The sequence below is a fragment of the Dermacentor variabilis genome, chromosome 11 (genome assembly GCF_050947875.1).
Source record: "Dermacentor variabilis isolate Ectoservices chromosome 11, ASM5094787v1, whole genome shotgun sequence".
Classification (NCBI taxonomy): Eukaryota; Metazoa; Arthropoda; class Arachnida; order Ixodida; family Ixodidae; genus Dermacentor; species Dermacentor variabilis.
In genome coordinates this window covers 19,874,166-19,880,225 of record NC_134578.1, presented here as the reverse complement: position 1 = coordinate 19,880,225, position 6,060 = coordinate 19,874,166, and the positions used below count along the sequence as shown (strand labels likewise).

The window sequence follows — 6,060 nt, the reverse complement described above, 5'->3', positions numbered from 1 at the left end:
CCGGTTTGCTACCCTACACTGGGGGAGAGGGGCGGCGCGGGGGGGAGGTAGGGAATAAGAAAGCGCCATGGTAGTTCTTTCATGTCACACAGCAGCGAACGTGCTACCAGGTACTTTGTTTAGAGAGACAGATAAGAAGGAAAGGCAGGGAGATTAACCAGGCGCACTTCCGGTTTGCTACCCTACACTGGGGGATAAGTGAAGTAAGCACCAAAACAGAAAGAAATGTGGAGAGAACACCAGTTGAGTGCACACGTGAAATCGTTTTTCGCTTGCTCTTTGCACATAATTTTCTTATGCTGCTGCATTTGCTTGCATCTGCATTTTACAATGCAACTGTTGTGATTGTGAATGAATAAATGTGTTCTTATTCAGTGATTTGTCTTACGTTGGGATGTTTTTCACAGTAAAAAAAGTGTTCACTACTACTTTATGTTTTGCAGCACTGATCAACTTTTGGTTGTTCATCGAACCAAAAAGGTAACCCCCCTTCCCTCCTACGCTATGTCCCACGGGCCTTTAGGGCAAAGGGCAGAGAAAGAAGTGCAGAGACAAGAGGTTTCGTGGTTCTGCACATTCGATCTCTGTTCGCATGTCATGTACCACCTACTAGGTGCACCATTACGCATAGGAGCACCAGGTTTGCCGTTCAAACCGGTATATTACGCTATGTACCAGTACAAGATGTGTCAGATTTTTGAACAGGGGAGTGTCAGCAGACAGGTAGACAAAAGAGTTCAGATGAAGAACATAGCCACAGTTGAAGTTAGAGCGCCCCACCAACTTCCTTCACGTTCGTCTATGTCTTCCTTTGAATTCGTGAAGAGAGCTTCAAGGAGACATAGAGAAATAAATTTGTAGAGGGAGACATAAAAGCAGTTCAAGGGCAGGATGCTTAAACTTTGTCAATGTCTCCCTCAAAGGTTATTTCCCATATCCCTTTCTCTTTGCTGGCCACTTCCTGTTAAAAAAAAACGTGTACCAAATTCTCCAAAAAACGGTCTTCTTTAGCACGAGTTAGATTGTTCGTAAAACAAACAAAAATGTTATGTTTCAACTTAACACAATTGCAATGCGTACCGCTACATCTATAGCCAGAGGCTGGTGCAGATTAAAGGACCGGTCGCGTACAATTCCAGACCGTGTGTTGTCAGAATGGCCAATAACATTCCTGCCCAATAAAAGAAATTCCTGTTGAATACGTAATGTACAATTAATACGCGTTTCGCTGATTAATTTGTCATTGTTAACGTTACTTCCACTGCTTAATTTCACATTATTTGTATGCTGCTACAAGATTTGCAGCTGCGGAACATGAACCTGGTACTAGCCATCCTAGCAATAGTGGCCTACACTGTCTTGAGACTGTGATGAGATGCTAGTTATGTATTAATAAAACATTTCTTTGTGGCTGCGCTGCTGTAAAGAAAGTACCATGAGGTGGATTATTCTACGCAGTGCCTATGTAGCAAATGAATTTATGCGAAATTCAGCTTAAAATTTTTACAGTGGAATCACAGTTTGAACACAGATTAAACGCTTCTTTTCACATTATCGAAGAGAGCATCCAATGTGTCCTGCCTGTACCCCGCACTCGCCCTGTACGTAGATGGCCTCAATCTAGTGTCATGTATCATATGTCGCAAAATTTCCAAAATCTATAGAGCTCAACACCGTATTGGTAATAAAGCCTCGTGACAACTATGGTTATCAGCATTGACTGAATAAATAGTGTATGCAGGAGTGGACATCTAACAGTATGCCCCGATGTACTTGCTGAGTGCTGGCGTGAAGAGTGTCGTGAAACGAAATTGTTCGCGCCAGCCGACACGACAATATCGACTGGCAGTGTTGTCAGTGACAGTGTCGACATGACAGTGTCGATACGGCGCTTTTTCGTCCGCCGTCGAGGGCTATAGCTTGAAAAATTTTGTGAAAGGTAGTTGCTCTGTTCTATTTGTCGTTCCAGACTGTCGAGGACTGCCAAAGGCACTGCTTTCAGCCAATGAGCGTTGGCGTACGCGGCCTCTCGGACAGTCCAGGGCAGTCTGAGACGACAAGTCGAAAAGACCCAGTAGGTGGCCTGCAAATGCTACCTGTCACGCATAATAAAAGCTCTTAGTACGCATTGTGCGGAGCTCCGTCTAAGTTGAGATTTTCTTCATGAAGTGTTCTTGTTCCGCAATCGGGATTGGCACAGACTGCAACGCCAAGACGTTAGAACAAACAAAAATGTGATTTTGCGTTTCCGCGTTCGTCACTGCGTGAAACACCAGCGTGATTATTTCACTGACGTGCAGTTTTGACATAGTGCATGTTTGATGTCCGTTTACCAAGTGTGCACGCACATTTTTGTTATCGAGCCAAGAGTCAGCGCTCTAGCTTACTTCTCGTTCGAGCTCCAAAATACATATGTTGATGGCAATGTTCGGTATCGGTGATAGTACTTGTACCACGTAGACTCGCCTTTTCGTACATAGAGTGCACGATACACTAGCTGTATTACCTGTAAGATTCTTGACAGCTAAAATTAAGCAGGAAGTTCCAAGCGAGGAGCGCAAGATATGTGCCCTGTGAAAGGGACATACGTTAATATGATTAGGACGTTCACCTTTATGGGCAGTCCGTTTATTCGGTTTTGCTTGATCTGTCCTGTTTCGGGTCTGACTTGTTGACATCAATATACGCTTCATCTATGAGGGACCACCGTGATATCTGTCGAAGCGCTTCGGCGTAGACTTCTGTTCCGTGCGTGCGTCAAGGCTGGCTTCACCACAATAACGGACCTAGTGAGAGTAAGCCACCTTCCGGGCTTCCCGTCGTGCTACGTGCGATTGTCCGCATACCGGAAGTGTTCGTGTGTCTATACAGTGTAACCGTTAACGTTTCACAATGCGGTAAGTTACTCTAATTTTTCGAGTGTCATGGGTCCAAGTGGTAAGGAAAGGTGCAGGAATAGACATACGCTGGCGTGGAGGGCGTTGTTCTAACTGTATGTTGGAATTGTAAATATGTCTTACTGGTATTTGTTACCTATTTCTTTAATTGCAAGTTTATCTGATCTAATATCATGTTTTGTTGCGCCATATTCTTGCGCTAAGTTTTTGTATTTAGTAACAGGAGCCTTTCCCAATGGTAGCCCCTTCTTTATATTGACACATCCGTGTATTCAATACATTTCATTAATAAACGACTGATTGTTTAATTGAACCAAGCACTGTTATTGGCGACATAAGTGGAAAGCATATAAGTCCATCAACCGCGACAAAGTCGGAGATTTCTTCATGTTAAGAGCGGGGAATAAGCAGTGTTACTATCAGGGCACTGTACTTATGTGCACTAATAGTAAATTGGCGCCTATGTGAAACGGATCAGCCAATTACCATTGAAAAAACGATTGCTGCAGAAGTAAGATTTGGAACTTGGCTCGCCTGATGCGTGCTGAGAAAGTTCTCAAGTTCAAAGAACCCTATTTGATTTCTCAGGTAAGGACGCTTAACAGCCTGGAAATAAGCTTACACGAATTCTCTATCACAATGGTTGAATTGGTATCCAAACTCTCGCCAACCGGTTTGTGGGACGCCTGCTACTTGAAGAACCCTGCAAATGGCTTCAGCGCATGTATAGTGGTGCCATACATAGCGTGCTACGACTTCGGTGACTCACCGTTGTGTATACTCACCGTCATATGGCTTCACCAGAAGCCTTCCTTGTCTTCGATACAAGTCGCCATATGTGGGAAACTCAAACAAGCGCCTGACGTTCAACCACACATGTTTTCTCGCCGCGCTTCGACGAAACGAAAAGCATGCATTTACCGTGCTCGCCAAAATTATATTTCGACGTCTGGGTATGAAAATCTGGGTTTTCGTTTTTCCGTTAGATGCATGTGGACCAGTGTTTGCATTATCATGCTTAGCAATTGGTATCAGCAAGTCTTCTCATGCCTGCATTGTGACATCTAAAGAGTTAAATGCGAAGCTGGCGTTTGTACTGTGAACGGTCTCGTTTTCTTGCTGTTATATGTTCTGCGTTACAGATACTAGCATGTTAGTACTTTTCGCAATAACGCGGTTATCGTGTGATGACTTATGAGAATTCTTAAATATTTTTGAAGGGCTCTTGAGAACGATAACATTATTTCAGTACATGTTTGTATTTTTGCACAGTTTAAGGGAAACCAACGCCTGAGAAGAGCTGGAATAAGTAACGTACTGCTTAGTCAGAAGATTAGCAGCCGTGTTTTTGGTTTAGTTCGTAGGTTTCTTGCTCAATGCTCATCTTTACTGTTGTGTGAAGAAGTCGCAAACGGTCTGGCACGTGACACGTGATGATTCGTCGTACAAGACGTCATAAGCATTTACGACACTCTAACCGAAGTGCTTGCCACGCGATACTCTCTTCGTCAAACACTAAAGAGGGCACGAGAAGTCATCGTCATATGCTGTGTTCTAAATTTCCACGACAAGTCATACCGCAAGTAAGAATACACAACTCTTCTAGAAAAACGCTCTTCCTTCACGTTTCCGCGATAAAGAAAAAAACAAAATCGAATAGAGATGCAGTATGCATTCCACAGCCAAGGATGAAAGTAAACTCTATGGCAAGGCAGAGAACACGAGCAGAGGGGGTGACAGGCAACCGTGGGGAAGGTAACAAAGTAAGTCGACAAAGTAACCAAGAGCGGCTTTCTAGAAAAAAAAGAAGTGGCGGGCGTCTCTACGAGCCTATAGGCCTATGGTCTACGCAGTCTCTAAGCTCTACGCCAAGAAGTGGAAGCTTACCGGTGTACACACGTTAGGAGATAGAGAATCAATGATTGAGCAGTGAATCGCGGTCGACCCGTCACACCCTCTGTCGTATGAGGCGTGCTGCCGCTCGAGATGTGCCAAACCGCTGTCTCATCTATATTGGTGAGGAGGGCGTACGGGGATCGCCTGTTAGGATTGGCATTCACCGCCTTATCGAGCGTCGAAGCGCTAGAACATTGTTGCAAGTGCCATGTATGAGTCAAGCTGTTTTAACTGACATATATTGAAAAGAAAGATCGACGTTTCGGTATTCAAATGCACGTGTGAGTGTAGCGTTAGGTGGGGCCCACGTCCATCCCCATTGAGATTGAATTCTATCTTTCTGAAAGTGAACCATGAGTAATATTGAAAAAAAATGCAGTTCTATCTTGACACCAAATGAATTCAGCGCCACATACTGTTGCCACCAGCTTTTGAGAACACAAATACTGCTTTGTGTGAAACATTGCGTCGTCATCGTCGATAAAAAGATGTCCGTGAGTCCATTTCTAATGACATGATATCCCGGATGAAGAATCGAGGTAAAGCTATTCGCTCAGTTTCCTTTATGCATTTTTGTAAACAATAATTTTTGTTTGAACAAACGCGAGAGATTTTGTAGGTGGCAATAAGCACAGCGCGAGGAAGACAAAACGGGCAGGACTACTACGCACACGGTGATGTACTGTCTTCCTCGTGCTGTATCTATAGTCATGAGCCACCAAGCCAAACCTTCCACCCTATTCGTCTGTGTACATACAGATGCTGTTGTTCGTATGCACCTGCGTCACTTCATAAAACAATGATTTGTTTCAGTTTCGGAAGGCATTGCCTGGTACTTAAAACCGTCTCTTAAGAACATCGGTTGCCGGTCTTGGGACATAGAAGTCTGTCAGACAGAGAGGCACAATTTTCTTTTTGATGCAACGACGTGATGATGGTGTGTGATTGCACGTCGATTTAGCTTGGCGAACTGAACCAGCATTGACCAGCGTTGGGCCCATGATGACTTCGCGTAGCAGGAGCATTTTCACTAGGAAGATATTGTATTGCAAATGAGTTGATGTGCCATACGGTAGCAAGAGTAACGTTGACAGAAGAACTGCATAAATAAGGAGCGCAGTTTTTTTATTGATACACAAATCATATTTATTGCTCAAGCACAGCTCTTAGAAGTGTGCTTAGAAATGGCTGACCAAGCAACCTCACCAACTTGGTATATAATACCGTCTTCTTAGTAACTACAAGGATTGGTGCTTCGAGCACAAGC

The 6,060-nt window shown here is 44.0% G+C and overlaps 1 protein-coding gene across 2 annotated transcripts in view; it reads right to left on the bottom strand.

Moving 5' to 3' along the window:
- LOC142564035 (glutamate [NMDA] receptor subunit 1-like) overlaps positions 1 to 6,060 on the bottom strand; it is a 142,122-nt gene that overhangs the window by 11,202 nt on the left and 124,860 nt on the right. The window contains exon 19 of one of the 2 annotated variants that reach the window (XR_012824470.1): positions 4,785 to 4,905. The exons of the other annotated variant lie outside the window; for it this stretch is intronic. The gene's annotated coding sequence lies outside the window, so the exon portion shown is untranslated. The remainder of the gene's footprint in view (positions 1 to 4,784; positions 4,906 to 6,060) is intronic. 2 annotated transcript variants of the gene reach the window in all.